The 19963-nt window shown below is 39.1% G+C and overlaps 1 protein-coding gene across 3 annotated transcripts in view; it reads left to right on the forward strand.

Moving 5' to 3' along the window:
- NRIP1 (nuclear receptor interacting protein 1) overlaps positions 1-19963 on the forward strand; it is a 121775-nt gene that overhangs the window by 62738 nt on the left and 39074 nt on the right. The gene's annotated exons all lie outside the window — the stretch shown is intronic.

The following is a 19963-nucleotide window of genomic DNA, read 5'->3' on the forward strand; positions in this document are numbered from 1 at the left end:
GTTACTTTTTTCCATGCTGGTTTTCTATTTACAGAGTTTGTAAAATAATAAATAGTAGTAATAACAATATGGGAACATTTTAAAATATTCTTCTTTTTTTCCTCTGCACTGTGAAATGGCACACAGTGCATCAGTTTAAGATTGTGAATACCTTATTCTGCTATATGTGTAGAACAGACCTCATTCAAATACATGAACTAGAATCTAAACATGCTGTCAGGTTTGATTTGACTTGCTCTGTGCTGGAGTATTTACTTCTCTTACATGATAACCATCATTGCACTTCAGATTTTCAACTCCATATTAGATATGAAAGTCAAACTTAACTGTAATTTGATATGTAGTATAATATGTGATGGAAACAAGTTTATTATGACAGGGGTTTTATTTTTGTTTGCCATTATTAATTTTACTTCAGTAGATATCACTTGAATCTTGTTTTTTCCTCAGTTGTATTCTCTTCCTCAAATTTATGGAGGGATTATTTATCTCCCTCTCTTTCTTTAGTGTGTGGTGGTACAGAGACAATTGCTTACTTTTCTTGGCCTGGGGCAGATAATCTAGTTGGGGACTATTATTCATGGGATGATCCTAGCAGTGGCAGTCATTATCTCCCTCTGTGTACTTCACTGCATATGGGTTTTGTTTTGTTTTGTATGGTACCTGCCCTCCAGCCCCTTTATAGGTTTCACCACCTATTCATCTGTGTTTGAGGCTAAGTTGGACTTTTGAGGAGACTACCATAATTGGCTGAGGAGTGTATCTTTTTTGCCTACTTCAGGCTGCAACTTTAACAGGCAGGCTTTGGTTTTATTTGCTTGTTAGCCTGGCTAATTGGAGCACTGTTTAATGAGCATTGTGTTGTGATAACTCTTGAATTCAGATAATTGATATTTATTTCATTCATTGGATGGCTATATTTCTTTGGATTTAGTTGGGTAATGGGATTTTGATGAGGCTAGGTAGCACAGTATAGCCACAGATGGATATATTAATTTGAACTTCCTAGTGAACACAATTGATGAATCACGTGAGGAAGGCATTGTCCACTTTGGGGCTTTGCTTGTCTTTACAGTTTTCCATCCAGAAGCCTTCTGCTAGGTGTATGTCCTTGGGGATTAGCAGGTTTTAGTTAACCCCTCTGTGGCCAACCAGGCAGGATCACTGGTCTTGAACCCATGGGAATTTGACTGTGACAAGATGTAGTAGGATATTGCCCCATGCCTATGCTTCACCCTCAGATTGCCTTCAAAGGTCAGTACTTACATTGCTCTCTGGGCTAACACTGTTTGAAGTTTGCTGATTAATTTGAGTATTGTATCTTGGTTTAACTAGAATTTTACCCATGGTAGGGAAGGGACAATGTACAATTGGAATGGGCCAAAAGACTTATCTGGCCCAACTTCGTACCAATAGAGGAATCACCTATCCACCTGCAGGAGTAGTTTCTCTTGGTTCCTTTAGCTTCAGGCTGCGTCTGGCGACCTCAGAAGGGCTTCTGACAGCTCTGGGGTATGCATCCTATGAAAGCCACACCCCTGAAGTGGCTGGAAGCAACTCCTTTTGGCTTGTCTGTTTCAGACCATAGTTGTCAGCTATTCATTATACTTCATATATTGGTATTTTAAAACATTACTTCAAAATATTTTGTTTTGTTTCTGGATGTGACAGAGTAGTGAAGTAGCAAGTAAAATGGAACTTTCACCCTTTTGTTCATTTATTAGTCTGACACAACAATTGCCTTATTTGCAAATCTTTAACTATACTGTTGAAAATAATAATTGAATATTCTATTGCAAATTATTTCTGTGCTTAAGTTAGGAATATATATATATATATATATATATATATATATATAATTATTAAAGCTGAAAGTCACAATGCATGATTTTGTGTTTATAGAGTTAATTCCATATATACATATTCATTGTGTTATTTGCTACCTATCACAGTACTTTGGTTATTATGGGGAAATATACATATATTTGGGCTGGACAATTGATTATCATAATAATTGTTACACTCTAAAAGCACATATACACTTTATTTTTATAGATAGAATTTAATGGCAATATTTTCTTGCATATTGTGTTGAAATGGGAGTTCCTAGATCTTTTAAATGTTTTTGTTTGCTTTACTTTCTGGATAAATTGCTTCTGCTTCTCTCAGAGGTCTGCATTTTCATGTCTATCTCACCATAATTGGTTTCGGTCCTCCATATTTTATACTGTTACCATTACTTGTTCCTTCCCTGTAATTCCAACTACATATGTGATTATGTACAAACGCTAAAAGCTATCTGTAGTCTTTCCCAATTTCCTGTTGTTAAATTCCCTGTGCTTTCCAGTAGTATCTGTCACCTCTATATGCAAAACCTCATCTTTGTGTAAGTAATACTTTAAAGAAGTCTGCTCAAGACTAGCATGACTTCACAGATAAATTGATTATTTGCTCTTCTGTTTTTTGGCATCTGTTCTTGGCATTATGAAATCTGGCAGCTTCTCATATCTGACTAAAGCTGTCCTATACTAGCTTTAGCTCAACCTGTGTTCTGCTTGGGTTGTGCAACATGCTGGTTGTTAAGAGATGTGAAAGTCCAGAAAAAGGCATGGTACTAATTGAAATCCCAGGAAATATGTAACATGAAGATTTGTATGCAGGACAGGAGACAGTAATTCCTCTGTATATATTAGACATAAACAACACTCAGATCCAAGATTTGTTTCTGTACTTAGTTAACATTACAGTTTTCACAGAGGGAGGGCATGTGCCTTAATGTCACCTGTTGACCCCTTGAATTTCACAGGGTTTTCTTAGACAAGGGATACGCAGAGGTGGCTCTACCAGTTCCTTCCTCCTTTTTTTAGTTCCTTCCCCTATAGCACCAGGTGTTCATTGTTGGTCTCCCACTGAAGCATTAACCAGAATTTACCTTGCTTAGCCTCCAAGATCAGACAGAATCTGATGCCATTCCTTAGGGATTAAATTATTCAGCATTTTCATAAGCAAAGGATGATTGTTTCTAATGACATAAAGAGGTTGTATGCACATCTGTAAGCCGCTTTGATAGCCTTTAGGATTGAAGAGAGGGGTATAAATACAGTAAACAAATAAATAAATAATAGTGTTTTTAAGATGCTGTTTTAAAAAAAGGATCTTTGCTGCCAGCGTTGCTCTTTGGGTGGCGGGGGGGGGGGGGACTATACATGGATGAACTCTCTCTATATACATATTTTGCACGTGCAGTTAATTTAGTCTTCATAGACAGACTTCATTTGGACTTTAATGAAAAAAGACCAAACTAAAACAAGGCTGAGTAGGAGAAGACATTTTAACTTACTTTTATGAAGAAAGTGTTCAAAATCCATTAATTTATATGGACTGGCATTTTAGCAGAGGCTAAAAGCAGCAGAAATTTTTATATTGCCTTTCAATTTCTTAAACAAGAAGAAAACCTTTAGTACTACTTCAGCTGGTGTCATTGCTACATTTAAAACATCCCACAAGCATTCTCATTTACCACAGAATGGTTAAGTGGAAAATAGCATTGTCCCAAGGATATTCTTGGAGAAAAACAGTGGCTGCCTCATTTTTTCCAACTTAAAAAAGATAGAAAGGACCAAGTCCTTCCACATAGTGCACTCTTCAGATGAATTTTTTTATATATTTTGGCCAGTCTGTACATTTTATTCTAATAGTAATCAGGCAGTTTAATTTGCCCCACCAATTAAAGTGTCTTGGGGGAATACTTCATCTCAGCTTTAATACAAAATGAAGGAACATAGAATCAAAAAGTTGAACAGGACCCTTTGTTATCCTAAAAGGTGGGAAAAATTGCAATTCTCTACCAGCAGTGCCAGCATCTCTTTTTAAATGTGGAGAAATTATAGCTCAAAGGTGGCTTCAAGTGGACTGTAACTGCAGGGACCTTTCCACTTGTGTATACCAGTACTAAATGAAAAGAGCAACTCCAGTTTCTGATAAATAGGGTGTTTTTATTTAGAAATGTGCAAGGGAGCACTCACAAATATGAACTGATTCAACCTTGAGACTTGTGCAAGGCTACAGAAAATGAAGGTTTGCAAGGTCAGATAGTGGAAAGTTAAGGGTTCAAAGGGATATATGGGCTTGACACATGGTCCCAAAGGGGCAGCGGGACGTCGCCCCTTTCCTAGCCAGATCAGGGCCATGGCAACCTCATGCAGCAGCCCCAATCCAGACTTTCAAGGGTGAAAAAAGGAGCCACAAAAAGCAGTTCCTTTTTGTGCTTTCGAAAGGGTGCCATAGGCATGGCGGCATGGCTATATAGTGTTCCTTTGGCACTGCGCCATCTACATCATTCGGCATGGCGTCAGGGTGCCTGGGGGGCGGATTTGGGCATGCGCCCCGACTCTGCCCCCATGAAGGCCTTTCAGGTTGGTCTGTAAAGTCAGTCTGTAAAGTTAACGATTCTGAAGAGAGAGGTCCGTAGGAAAATGCAGAGTGTCTCAGACAGCGTCTGAGGGTTGTACTAGGAAAGTGGACACCATAACTAGGGTTGGGGGAGGGATATCCCCTATTTCATGCCCTCAAGGTATGTCTTGTGTTACCAAAAGATGTAACACAAGCTTTGATGGCTTTCCCGGAGACAAAAAGGATCTGGAAGGCTTGATGGTTTTTACACCAAAGTGTCAATGCATCTATGGAATCTGAAACAATTCCTTTTATGATTGAGCAGGAAGGGAAATGGGGGGACATCAAGAGGAAAGACAGAGAGTATAGTCCTTGGATGTTTTAACAGTTGCTTTTCCTTGTTTCCGCTGCAAGAGAAAATGCAAAAGAGGCAGGTAAGAGGAATGTGAATTGTTAACAAAACCCATCAGTGCTTGTCTTTTGTTCTTTCTTGGTCTCACATGTCCTTGGTCAGCTTGACCTCAACACTTGTGCAATTTTAATTTCCTTGGGTCATTGTTACCCCAACACATGCTCCACTTTAGATATTAATTAGGAAACCTTATATCCAGCAGATAGAGGGGTAGGGTGTGCTAAGTATTTAAATATACTTCTGAAGTAAACCGGAATATTTGGTTTCAGGGTACTCAGCCTTTAGGAAGAATATTCTAAATGTTTGGAGAGTTTTTATCATCAGCATTGGCATAACGTAGAAATTGATAATAATGTGCCCCAATGGTTAGAATGCAATTTCCTCTGATGACAGGAACAACAACACAAGTCATGTTGGAGGAGGCAAGATGACTGTAATGTGTGTAACAGGACTTTGTATTTCAGAATTTGTTTGTGAAAGCAATGTGCTAGAGCAGTGGTTCTCAACCTTCCTAATGCCAGGACCCTTTAATACAGTTCCTCATGTTGAAGTGACCCCCAACCATACAATTATTTTCATTGCTACATGCAAATATGTGTTTTCCTATGGTCTTAGGCAACCCCTGTGAAAGGGACATTCAACTCCCAAAGGGGTCCCGACCCACAGGTTGGGAACCACTGTGCTAGAGCTTGTCTGTAGTTGGGAATCCATAAAGTGAGGGCATCAGTAAATTGTTATGTAATACTTGTTTTGGGAATCGCTCAATAATAACTGTATATTTCAAACAAGAAATAGCATCATTTATACTAAAAATGTTAAACTAAAACAGGACTGGACAAAGAATTGTGTACAGAATTGCTTCTGTTAACTGAGTTGTAATTTAAGGTGTGATTGCTAGAACCCACATATCAGCAAAGCTGGAAAATGCTTGGGGACTACAACGCCCCAGATGCTCCAGCCTGTGCTGTCATTTAGGGAGTTTCAGACCCTCAAAATAACTTTTTATGCTTTTCATCAGAGTGGTGCTTTGTAAATCTGATAAGCACTTGGGACAGGTAGGGACAAGCAAACACCTTCAAGGTGTTACCCTACGAGCCCAAATGGAAAGACAAGCGGTAATATACGTATTGAATTTTTGATAGTTGTCATGAGATCCAAATACACATCATGGAGTTAGTCAAAGTGAAAATGTCATGAAAGATAACTTTATCTGCCTGCACATTTTGTTGTTCTTTTGTGCCTTCAAGTTGTTTCTGACGTACGGTGATCCTAAGGCAAACCTATCATGGGGAAATGCGTTATTCTTACTAATTGCTGTCAAGTCATTTTCAGCATTGGATGAACCTATGAATGAGAAATCTCCATGAGTTGATAATCACCAGCACTGTTGAGGTCTTGCAGTCTCAGGACTGTAGCTTCCTGAATTGAATCAGTCCATTTGTTGTGTGATCTTCTTTTCCTGCTACCTGCCACTTTACAGAGAACTATCATATTTTCAGTGCATCCTGTTGTCTCATGATATATCCAAAGCACAGTAGACTCAGTCATCTTTGTTTCTAGAGGGATGTTCAGACATGATTTGTTCTAAGATCCATTCATTTGTCTTTTTAGCAGTCCATGGTATCTATAGAAATATTCTTCAGCATTACAATTCAAATGAATAATTTTTGTCCCTGTCAGCCTTCTTCACTGTTCACAGTCATACTCATACATGGAAATCAGAAATACTGTGGCCTGGATGATTCTGATTCTGGTTTCTAATGACATCTTTGCACCTAACTAGTTTCTTCACAGGTGCTTTGTCAAGTCTTAGCCTTCTTCTGTTTCTTAACCACAGGCTCTGTTTTGGTTAACAATGGAACCAAGGCATTGAAAATCTTTTAACTATTGTAACGTCTTACCCACTTTGAAGTTATGTAAATCATTATTTTTGTTGTCTTAATATTAACTATAACTCTCTTTTTGCACTTTCTTCATTTTCATCAGAAGTGTTTCTGTGCAAAGGAATGGTATCATCTGTATATCTTAAATTAAATGATTGCATCTGAATAAATTGTTGATGTTTTTCCCCCCAGTTTCCTCTGATAGTAATCGTGCTTTACATACATGCATTCCAGATATAAATAAAGCAAAATAATAAAATGCAGCCTTTCCAGACTCCCTTGCCAAATAGAAAACATTTTCCATGTTGTGTCTTGACAGTGACTTTTTGTCCAGAGTACAGGTTACACATCAGGGCTATCATATTTTGAGATATAGTAACCCCTCTCCCCATTTCTTTTACTGTGATTCATAGTTTTTCATGATCTACATACCATAATCAAACCTTTTATTATAATCTATAAAGCACACATTGATATTCTTCTGAGATTCTTTGGTGTGTTTCATTAAATGTTTGGAAATTCTTTTCAGAAGTGAGAATTTCTTAACAAATGAAAAGATTACTGAAAGAAAACAGATTTAATTAGGAAGAACTAACTGAATTCTCTGTTGAAGTCTTCACTGCAAAACACATCAAGCAATGTATCAGGATAACTACAGGGTTGTTTAAAAAGAATGATCCAAAAGTAAAGCTGTTCTTATTTGGTTTTTGCACCATACATTTTGAATCACACTATATTTTTAATAGGTTGCTAAGATGACATTTTGGAATGAATCGACAAATTATAAAATAGCAATATTACTGACTTATATTTTAAATATGTAACTTATCTATAAAATGAACATCCTTCTGAGAAGATAAAATGTACCTAATGTAAGACCAATTCACCCCAAACGATCCAACCTGTCCCCATGGTCCAATGGTGAATGATGGAGTGGAGCAGAATCCCAGAAGCTACAGACCTGTCTTCTAACACTTTCAGAATGACAGGATAATTCTAGCAAAACATTATTGAGACTGGAATTATTAAGCATATAGAAAAAAACACACCATGCTTTAGAAATAATGGCATGGTTTTCTCAAAAAGGCATTTCTCTTAACATCATCAGCTTTTATAATTCTTTGAGTGTTAGTAACATTGACAGTAGCATGGGGTGAGTCCTACAAATTTTTAACTGCAGTTCAACACAATATTAAGCATGTGTAAACCCACTAGGCTTGGGTATGCTTAAGTACTTGTAGATTGTGGACTGTTTAAAAATAAAAATAAACAAATCTTTTATTTGTATCCTGCTTTGTGCTGCCGGGCAAGCAAAGCGGCTTTTTTTGAACATCTAAAAATCTTACCAAAACCTTAAGAGAAAATGTATAGCCACTATAGACCTGAAATATGAAACCTGTGATTGAGACTTTCAGTCTGTAAAAACAAAAGTTGAAATAAACCAAGCAAAAGCTATCAGTCCAATCTAGCAACTTTAAAGACTGTGAACAGGAAAAATTATTCGTACAATATATAGTTAAACTGAGGAATTCATACTAGATGTAGCGGTAGACAACAACATGAAAGGTCCAGTTGCTGGGGAACAATAGCAGGGATCCTGGACTAGGTATGCCTTTCTGTCTTATCCATGAGTATTCATCTGATGTCTTAGGCCTGCCTAATGAGCAAATATATAAAGGAGGAGGAGCCATGAAGAGCATTTGAGTATGTCATGCCTGCTGAGGCAGGAATGTGTCTTAGAACTGTCAAGAGTGCAGTTGGAACTAAGGGTTTAGCCTTGGGGATGCAGATTCCCATATAGGGAATCTGGGGGGATTTCACAGGACAGAAGAAGTCCTGTGAAATCAGTTTAAATTGATAAATTCTTTGAACAGTGGAGAGCCAGTGAAGGGAATGCTCAGTTCCACATTATTTTGTAGAATTGTAATTTATGATTAATAATAATAATAAATTTTATTTGTATCCCCTGCCTCTCCCTACAGATCGAAGTGGATTAAAGCTAGAGATTCATAGGATTTATACTCCTGGTGAATAAGCTTTCTTTCTTTCTTTTATTTCTTTAGTGGAAAGTGTGACGAAAGAACTAAAACACTATTGAAGAGTAACTGAAGTTCTTGAGTGAACTGAAACAAAGTCAGTTTGTAATCCCTGAAATAATATACACTTCGTAACCATAAGCTTTGAGAACCAACTACTAAAAGAGATACCATCATAAGCTCTTTCTGTGAATAAAAGTTATTTTCTTTTTGTTCACAAAGGAGTGGCCTGAAGTGATTTATGTTTAACATCAAAACATGCTACTAAGAATACTAAAAGTACTTAATAATGAAGAGACTTAAGTCAGTGGGAAGACCACGGATGATTAAAAAGATACAGCTACAACAGACTGGCGAGAAAGGCTGACATCCTCATGATGCATGCCCCAATTCTGCCCCCATGACAGCGTTCTGCTGCACACCCAACCGCACGGTGGGCAGCGTCACAGTGCTCATCTGGCACTGCATCCAGGTGACACAGCACCAAAGGAGTGCCGAAAAGCTGTGGCACTATTGGCTATGGTGCCCTTTTCATGGCTCACAAAGGAGCAGCTTTTTGTGACTTCTTTTAGCACCACGGAAAGGCCAGATCCGGGCTGCAGCTGTAGTGGCCATGGCCCCGATCCGGTGCTAAAGGGGTGGCCGCAGGTCTGTTCAGCCCCATAGTTCTGAAGTAAAAGAAGCCTCAATTGGTCATAAGATAGGAGAAGAATCCTGTTTAATCCTGTGGTGATCACAAATTTTGGTCCCAATTGGTGGGATCTGAAAGACACAGTGTGAGGTGATCTGAAAGAACTAGTGTGAGAAATCCTCCACAGTGACATTTATACATGGTGAATAGAATGGAAGAATTGATTGTCATACTGTGAGAACTTGAAGTCATTAAGTGAAACTGACTCCAGAGCTGTTACCCAGTGTAGGTGAATTATCAAATTCCTTATACCAGGTCAGTGATAACTAGCTTGAGTGGTTTTCTGTAGAATGACACAAATGAATATATGAAGGTCAGTAACTACTGTCATGGACCTTCGACATTACTCCATTTTGAAATACAGTACAGCCCAATTAATAATTAAGTCACATTAAACAATTAAAGTTATCACCTCTGTGTCCTGGTTATGAATTCCCTAAAAGCATCTAGTTGGCCACTCTTGGAAATAGTGCTATACTAGGTGATTCTTGATATGATTGGGGGCAAAGCATTTTTGTTGTATTTTAGGCAAGTAGTTTATCATATCAAGAAATTCTGTTTCATTTATAGTTTTGCTCATAAAACTGGACTTTGGATCCCCGCCCTACCCTGTGATTGAGTAATTTCTGATTTCTTTTGTTCTGATGACTGTCTGTGGTTCTTATTTCTTATTTCAATATCATGTGTTCCTTAAAGTCAAGCTATCAGTTTTGAATAGTCAGGCTAATGGAATTTAGTCCAAAGCCTAAAATGAGGAGGATATATAAGGCTGTGTTCTTGCTATTTCTGATTCCTGTATTACTTATAGACTTATACTTGGTATCATTCAGTCCATTCACTTCTTTAAGTACTTTAATGTATGCTCAAAGGGTTGATTTGACAACCAGAGATTGCTGCAGTGCAGTGGCATTTCAGCTGTGACTGCTTTTGCAGGCTGTATCCCAATATATACTTTGTATAGGACATTACATTGACAGGGCTATAAGCTATTACATCTTTCCCAGCAAGCCACTGTATAGTGCTTGCTAACTAATTCAAATCTCTGTGATACTAAGATTATATAACATATACAAATGTGAACAAACATTTTCCAAAATAGAGCAATGTTTATTTTACTAGCACTTGGATTTCAAAACACTGACAAGACAATAGGCAACATGTCTGAGAATAAGGAATTTCTAGGGCTAGGAAAGGAACAAACTTTTTAGCATATGTTTCATGCCACTTATGAAACTTACTGTTATTTTCTTGGTAGCTGCAGTATGAGAGAGAAAAGTATATCTTTGTGATAGTTTCATGCTACAGTTCTGTTGTTGGCCAACTGTTGTATTCATGGGGTCCTGCTATTTGTCCCTTTGCCTCAGGGACAAAAGACTGTAGGCTGAAGTTTCTAAAATTATTACAGACTGAGTAACCCTTGGCCTTATACAGACTGGCCAAAATAAAGCTGCTTCAGGTCACTTTGGAGGTATGGTTTTTCAATGATGCATGTGTTCTAAGAGTCTGGAAGCTGCACCAAAGCTGAACTCCAATTCTTAGGACTGGAGTGTGGCTTTGGTGCGGCTTCTGGACTCTTAGATGCATGTATCATTTAAACAGCATACCTCCAAAGTGACTCGAAACAGCTTTATTTTGGCCTGTCTGTATCAGGACCCTTATTCCAAAATCTGAAATTCTCCAAAATTCGATATTTATATAAGGTGTATATGAAACATAAATGAATTTTGTGTTTAGGTTTGGGTTCCACCTTCAAGATATTTCATTATGTAATTGCAAATATTCCAAAATGCAAAAAAAAAAAAAAAAAAGGGGGGGGGGAGAAGTCAAAAGCGCTAAAACACTTATGGTCCCAAACATTTCAGCTAAGGGATACTCAACCTATAGTACAGTCAAACCACTGTATTCACAGATTCTTCATCCACAGATTCAACTATCCTTGGTTTGAAAATATTTTTAAAAATATAAATTCCAAAAAGTAAACCTTGATTTTCCATTTTATATAAGGGACAACATTTTACTATGGCATTGTACTTAATGGGTTTTCAGCATCCATGGATTTTGGTATCCATAGGGGTCATGGAATCAAACCCCAGCAGATACCAAGGGCCCGCTGAACATTATGAAAACTGTATAGGACAATGAGACATATTGAACAATAATTATTATGTAAAAAATAATTGTATGTGATTGCAGTCATAATTAAAACATACTTTTATGTAATATGGTGTTGCTAAGGGGAGACTGTTGTGAAGTATTTTGCTAAAAATATTAGCTGTAGCATTTAGTTTGGTTTTCTGAGACAGTTGCCAAAGAATTTAACTGATGTCCATAAATTGTTAACAGGAGATGTATCTAATCATAAAAAAAAAATTAATTTCATTTTAGTAGTAAAAGTGAGTAACAATAGAAGTAGCTATTATATAATTGTCCTATCAATGTTTAAAGCAATAACCTCACATCTCTTTCCTTTGCACAACACAAATGAACACCTTAGTAATATAGCAGCATTTTAAAATTGTGGTTTCAGAAAATTCCAAGGATACTTGACTATGAAAGGGCCTCTTTCAGATGTTTTTGTCTTTCTGACAAAAATTTACTGAGCCTACAGGCTGGTACCAGTGTTAAAAAACAAAACCTGCTGCAGCCAGTCCTGTCCCACATTTATCATGTGTGATAAAGCAAAAGCTCAGCCAAATAATAAAGACAGTCTTCTCCTGTTTTCTATATTGGTAACACTGAGCAAACTGTTATGTGACACAGACTTAGAGAAATGAAAATGCCATTTCCTAATAAACCAGCACATCATTATCAGGAGTTACAGTTACAGTGTCAAATAATCTTCTGATAAATAATAAAGATACAACAAATATACTCCAAAGTACATAACATAGCATACACGGTACAAAATCCAAAAAATACATAGCATAGTAATAACTGAGGCCTAATATCTAAATGGGAATTTTGACACTCCCCTAGCAGCAAAATAACGGAAATGCAATACAAAGATACACCTAAAAGTCACCTAAAAAGAAAAGTAAAATCATAAATCAACAGTTTAAAAATCTTAATTCCAGAAGTATTAAGATTCTAAAACCATTGTTGAAAAGGACATCACCAGTTTAAAAATCTTAATTCCAGAAGAATTAAAATGATAAAATCACTGTTGAAAGGGAATGCATTACACCAACAGAGCTGACAGTAAGTTTATTTTAAAAAACAGGTTTTATTAATTTCCAGGATGCTCCTAAATAAGGGACCAGCTAGAACTCCTTGGGAGCTAGGGCCAGCTTTTAGCAGGGGCTCTCATCTTGATAGCAATCGAACATATTTCTGGGAACACTGAACTACTTAGAAGCCTTCAGAAGATCATCTCAATAGGCTGAGAAGCGTATACAGGAAAAGGCAGTCCTCCAACTGTTATTTCTGAACTATTGGTAGTAAAACTTTAAAGCTCATCACCAGCACTTTGAATTTTGCCTGGAAACAAATTGGAAGCTAGTGCAGCTGATTCAAGAGGGGAGCAACATATTCCATATTTGCAGCACTATTAAAAACCTGGCTGCCACTTTTTGGGTCTCCTGCAGTTTTCGCATATCAAATGCATTTGTACATAGATGACTTGCAGCAATCCATTGTGATGTATTGTAAGACACATTTCACCATGGCCAAATAGGAATTGTGTATGAGGAGATGTAGATAGAAGTACAAAGGCTCTTTTGGACATAGTCACTACCTGGGTATTCAGGATCAGGGCTAGATCAAATAGGGCCATCAGAATATGAGTTGCCATATTGAGGGTTGTATCACATTTCCTATACAGTGTATGTTTTGTGCTTGGAATAGTGAAATGTTTAGTGGGAATTGAAAAGAGCCCTGCTATAGTTTCATTACTGTTCAACAGTGGAACGCACTCCCTCAGAGAGTGGTGGAGTCTCCTTCTTTGAAGGTCTTTAAGTAGAGGCTGGATGGCCATCTGTCTGGGATGCTATGATTGTCATTTCCTGCATGGCAGGGAGTTGGACTGGATGGCCCTTGTGGTCTCTTCCAACTCTATGAAAAGCCAGAGACGTAAGGTTGTAAGTTGCAAATACTCAGGAATAACTATTTTCTGAATGAAAGATTTGTAAACCATCAGATGTTTTTCTTTCAGCAACAATATATATCCAGTGTAAAACTGATGGTGCAAGCAAGACTTAACAATTTTATATTTAAGTTTTCCCTTAGCTATCGAGTTTAATATGAACTTGCACAACACCACTGAAACAATCCTAGTGAAATAATCCAGGTGATAGTTCCATATGTTTCATATGGTTGCTTGCTTTGTATCAGGTCCTTAAAAGCTGGGGCCATATCCAGTCTATGGCAAGTCAATTCTTCATTTTTATGTGATTTTTTTGAATTATATGGTTTGTTCTTAAACCAGCTAATAGTGGTGGTGGGGACTACAGATCATGTGTGTCTCTCATTTGTAACATGTGAATAAGGAAAACTAAAATAAATTCACCCAGTCTTTCCCATGGATTCCCCCACTTGATAATGATCATGCTTTACATTGAAATTCTAATTGTCATGTAGGTTCTGATGCCATTTGACAAGTAGCTCTCTGTACATGTAGTAGATTTGTAGAATCGGGCATCTACTAATAGAACATACAGTTTTAAAGCTGTCGCCATGTTTTGAAAATGGATGCATATCAAAATATCTCAATTTTCAGGGGACTTTTCACACTGTTACATTTTACAAAGTTCCCTTAGAAACAGGTACAGGATTTTTTAATGAAACACAGAATAATGTCATAAGATTCAGGCTACCTTTTACTGCTTGCTCCCATGCTCAACAGACCTGTCACCAGGGATTCTTCTTCGTAGTATCTGTGCTTCACACAATTGGGTTATTGTACCTGCGCAGAGACTCCCTCTGATACATTCTAGAGCTGGGTAGCTTGGCAGGAAGACTTGCATTCTGCCCACAGTACCTATCCCCACCTACCAAGCTACTTTCCCTCAGTTTCTCTTTGTCTGCCAGCAGAGTACAACTTTTGGTGTTCTTTCATTGAGTAGACCCTCCTTCATTGTCTGTCCTTCCCTTCTGTGTGGGTGAGAGGCTTCTTGATCACTGTTCATCCAGCTGCCTGGTTGCTGCTCCCAAGGGACTGGGTGCTAAGGGATAAGCTTCTTCCTGGCAAGGAAGGACTCTTTGAAGAATCAGCCCCAAATACTCATCCCCTTCCTTCCCCAGAAATGTGCTTTTGCCGCACAGCTTCAATTCATCCCCCTACACACATGCACATGAACACACACACAAACCCACACAGTTTCTTCAGCTGCTTCTTTTGTCAGCCTGTCTGATTTAAGAAAACAGGAGCAACAGTGTAGCTCCAACCTACTATCCAATTCCCAGCAAAATCCACAAAGCTTAAGCAGGGTCCCAAATGTTCCTTTTTGCTGACACTGCTTCCTTCAGTAAGTGTTTTCCAAAATGGCATCACAGTAGTGAGTTTATGTGGGAAGGTGAAAAGCAGGAGACACCAGCATAACAAAGTGATCTTCAAGGCTGCACAATAGTTTTAAGGGACCCTGAAAAGAAAAGTTTCATGAAACCCTTATCCCCACCATGGCCCTAAAGTTGACTTGAGATTGCCATGGTTGCCTTAGTCGATGATCTCCGTCTGGGCATTGACAGGGGTGGTGTGGCCCTGTTGGTGCTCTTGGACATCTCAGCGGCACCCAATACCATAGGCAGTGGTAACCTTCTGGAATACCTGAGGGAGTTAGGAATTGGAGGCACTGTGCTCCATTGGCTCCATTCCTACTTCTTGGGCAGATTCCAGATGGTGATGCTGGGGGGCAGTTGCTCTTCTGAAAGAGAACTGACATCTGGTGTCCCTCAAGGCACCTTCTGTCACCCATGATGTTTAACATTAACATGAAGCTGTTGAGTGAGATCATCCGGAAACATGAGATGTGGTGTTATCAGTACTCTGATGAAACCCAAATATGCTTCTATATGCCTCCGACTCTTGCAGTGACTAAGGATAGCATCTCTCCTGCGAATGCCTGCCTTGAGTCAGTAATGGGCTGGATGAGGGAAAACAAACTCAAGCTGAATCCAGAGAAAACAGAGGTTCTTGAGATAGGTACCCCAAGTCCGGGGAAGGAAATTTGTCAACCTGTCCTGAACAAGATCACACTTCCCCTAAAGGACAGAGTTCACAGTTTAGGAGTACTCCTGGACTCGTCCCTACAGTTGTCATCTCAAGTAGAGATGCCAGCCAGGAGTGCTTGGTATCAACTTCGATTGATACGCCAACTGCGTCCCTACCTGAACCGAAAGGATCTTGAAGCAGTGGTACATGCTCTGGTAATCTCTTGTCTTGATTTCTGTAATGCGCTCTACATGGGGCTACCCTTGTACCAAGTTCGGAAGCTTCAGTTGGTTCAAAATATGGCAGCCAGACTGGTTACTGGTTCTTCAAAGTTTGACCATATAACACCAGTTCTAAAAGCTCTTCACTGGCTGCTGATTAGCTTCTGGGCACAATACAAGGTGTTGGTTATTACTTTTAAAGCCCTATATGGCTTGGGCCCAAGTTACTTGCAGGAATGCCTCTCCCTATATAATCCGCCCTGCACACTGAGAACATCTGGGAGGAACTTGCTAGAATTACAAACGACTAGATTAGTCTCAATTTCCCAAAGAACTTTCACTGTAGTGGCTCGGAAATTGTGGAACAGTCTCCCGGAAGAGATCCGTCTTATTACCTCCTTGGATGCTTTCAAGAGGGAAGTTAAGATGGATCTCTTCCGGCGAGCTTACCCACCTGACCTAGTATAAGAAATATTATTCCATTCTTGACTAAGCTTTTAATATCTCTATTCCTCCCTTACTTTTTGATAGAACCTGTTTTAAAGGAACTATTTGTAAATTGTTATTGTCTTTTATTGTTGTGTTTTATATATTTTATCGGGTTGTAATCCCGCTTCGATCCATCTGGGAGAGGAGGGATAGTATAAATATTTTTTTTTGTTATTTATTATTATTATAAAGGCCTCTGGTTCCCCTTGTCTTTCTTGTGCATCAGTATTTTGACTGAAACCCCCCACCCTGTTGCTCCCCTTTTTCTAACCTCCACACCACCACTCCCTTTTTTTTCTTCATTGCCCTTTTGGATCTTTCCACTACTCCAGGGGGGCAGTACTACCCACGTTCGGAATCATTGCTCTGGTACAGCGATTCCCTAAGTAGTCAATAATGCCCCCTGGGGGCATTGGAAAGCTCCATGGGGGTACTCAGGGTGGAAAGGGGGCATCAGAGGGGTGGCGAGGAATGGGGGGGCGGGAATTGTGGGGATGAGGGTTGCATGAAACTTTTTTTGTACACCATTCTGAGACAGGACAGAGGGAGGCTGAATGGAGAGCTTCTCGGGGAACAAGCTTGTCCGTCTGTTCAGGCTGCGAGGCTCCTGCAGCTTTGCCTCAGCCTGGAGCAGAGCAAACAGATCCTGTCCTTCCCCTTTCCTCACTTCCTCCCTTCTCCAGGTGGCAAAATACTTGTCACACCCACTCTTTTGCAGAAACTTCTTGCATTGGCTGCTCATTTTCCTTCATCAGTCTAATGAGTTTCATTTTCTCAGTTATCACTATGTGCAGTTTCCTCTTCTTCTAATAACTTCATTTTTATCATCTTCATGGGTATCCCAAAATTCTGACTGCCCAGATTAAGGAACTCTTCCTGATGTCATTTACAGGCCTTGGTTGCTATATATTCAGACATATACTACTTTTTCACGTGTACTCGAGAAGACAGAGGACTCTGAAGCAGGGGAGAACAAAGAGGGATCAGGCCATCTGTCATGCAGCAACTTTGTTACCATATTGCAGGAAGTGTTCTGTATTCTGAAATATTTGAAAAATTCTTCACAGCATTAAGACATAAGTATGCTAAGAAATCATCTGGGGAAGGAGACTATGTAGTAATATAGAAAAACCTTTGTGGTAGACACTTTTTTTCATCATTTTATAATAAAATATTCCCTAATCCAAAATTTTCATTTCTTGGGGGAAAACAAACAATGACCATGAGAAGTGGGAATCACATCCCTAGGTCATTATATCCTTGTCCTGAAACCTACATATCAGCAAGTATAAATGATACAGTTAATTGGTGTCTTTGGAGTAGGAGATAAGCTGAGCCTGTCTAGCTGTTAGGAGAAATGATTGGTATGAAGCCTTGTCAGATGTTGTAAATTCCTAATGTTGTTTGTCTTGTACATTTATCCTTGTCCTTTTTGAGAATGGGTACAGAGGGAGAGCTACTGTTCAAGCTGGTGCCCTGGACTTATGTAACAAGTTTTCATTCTGATATCTCAGGGTTCAGTAAAGTCAAGGTGTTTCAGACAAACTGACTAGAAACTTGCAAACAAAATGCTGAACTGTCTTTTTCTGGGCCAACAAGCTAACACTGCTATTGCTGCACTGTAGAAAGTGCAGCTGTAGAAAGAAGCCTAGCTGTAATAATGTTATACTTTATATTTTAAAGAGAGGAGAGAAATTTTGTGCAATGAAGCATCTGCATATTCAGAATTAATAGTAGTGCCATCTCTTTGTGATAGCTTTCTTATATAAGTTCTTATGAAAGAACAGTGCTGCTATATGCCAAGTGTGTGCTTCTCTGCTGCCCAGGCTTGTGCTGCCTTCTGCATGAGAAGGGTTAAAAGGAGACAATATCCTGTCAAAGACCTTGTTTTTAATTTTGCCTCGTACACTGGCACAGTTCCGGCTAAGAGCAGCCCAGATTAGTTCAGAAAACCTTTGAAGAGATTTAAGATGTCCTTCAGCCAGTTTGAAGGTTTTTGTCTTGCAAATCCAGTACAAGGGCGCCTGCAGGCATCTCGACCCTTGCTGTGCTGCTGATGCAGCTCAAGGTCACACTAACCCGCCCTGTGACATTCTACAACAACAACAGGGGGGAAAATGATGCAGTGAAACTGCTTCAGCATTCAGCCAACCAACAACTTCCTTGGATCCTCACTAAAAGAAATATACAGGATGCGCTATCCTTCCTCTCCCCCTCTTTCTTTCCTCTTTTTTACCCCCCTTCGTAGATTTTTGCTGTAGGAAATAATCCAGGATTTCTGGTGTGTGTGATGTCAAGGTCATTTCTTAATTAGAACACATGTAAAGAACAAAGCTAAATGGCTTCAAAACAGCTTTGTAGTTGATGGAAAGGATTTAAATTATTTAAAGAGATAGTTACCCATGTATGATGGGGAAAGAATTCTAAATACATTAACTCCTTCAGAGTATATGCCTTCCCCCAAAAGAAATGTCAAATTGTAAGGGACAATATTCTGAAGAGGGGACATATGAATCTGTTACATATATTTTCAGAAAAGTCTTCAGTTGTTTTGCCTTGTCATATCTGAACTGGAAAAATCCTAATTAAATATATTTGATTATTTTACACCTAAGAAGTTGCTGTAGAGTACTATAGAACAAAAGAAGGTGGTTTGCAGCTATGTCTGTTAAATAGCTATTAATTTGTTCTTTCTGATATGTGTTGCATGTGAGATGGTTTATTCAAGAAACTATCACTCAGAAAAATCAATCTACAGGAGAATCCTATCTGTTTCAGTGAACAGAAATTAACTGTGAGGATGTGTCTGTAACTTTAGGTTCTTTTCTAAATTCGTCCACAACAGATGTCTAACATGCTTTGTCAGTGCAATCGTGTGTGTGTTCTTGGGCAAGGAATACTCCCTTTGAACTATAGCCTACAGCACCTGGTGTTCATTGACAAGCTCCCATCCAAGGACAGAGATGTACTTGGTGGATGACCTAGCTTATCTTCCAAGATCAGACAGACTCTGGTTCTTTTAGGATATATAAAGTGACTAATCTTATACATATCTACTCCAAATATATCTGATTGATTTTATTGATTGATTTCCTACCAGTTAAGTGGGTATAAGATCACAGCTTTAGTCGCTTGTTAACCTGTGCATCCCTCCCTCCAGTCCATCTGCCTTGGTCCAGGCCTCAGAGGGAGAGAAGAATGCTGGATCCCCCCCCCACCACCACCATTCCCTTCTCCTTTTGTGTCGTGTCTAAAGATTGTAAGCCTGAGGGCAGGGAACCATCTATTATCTCCTCTGTTGTAAGCCGCCCGGATTCCCAGTGATTGGGCGGCATATAAATAAATCATATTATTATTATTATTATTACTATTAATGCTACTACAATTATGTTGGTTATGTCCTCTTAGGTCAAAGTGCTACATAGGCCCAAAAGATATGGGCCAAATAAAGTGGCTTCTGGCTACTTTGGGGGTATCGCATTTATGTGATGCATACCCTAAGTGTCCGGAAACTGTGACAAGGCCACGCTCCAGGCCTAAAAGCCAGATTAAAAAGGAGTCGATTTGGATCCACTCTAGGCTGGTGCGGCTTGGGACTGCAACAGCAGCCTGCTTTGGGAATGGGCCATGTGGTCACTGTGGTCCTGGCCTGATTGCTGCCAGAGCAGCCAGAAACCACTCCTACAGGGCCATC

The sequence above is a fragment of the Sceloporus occidentalis genome, unplaced genomic scaffold, assembly GCF_023333645.1.
Source record: "Sceloporus occidentalis isolate IW3139 unplaced genomic scaffold, rSceOcc1.0.p SCAF_2, whole genome shotgun sequence".
NCBI lineage: Eukaryota > Metazoa > Chordata > Lepidosauria > Squamata > Phrynosomatidae > Sceloporus > Sceloporus occidentalis.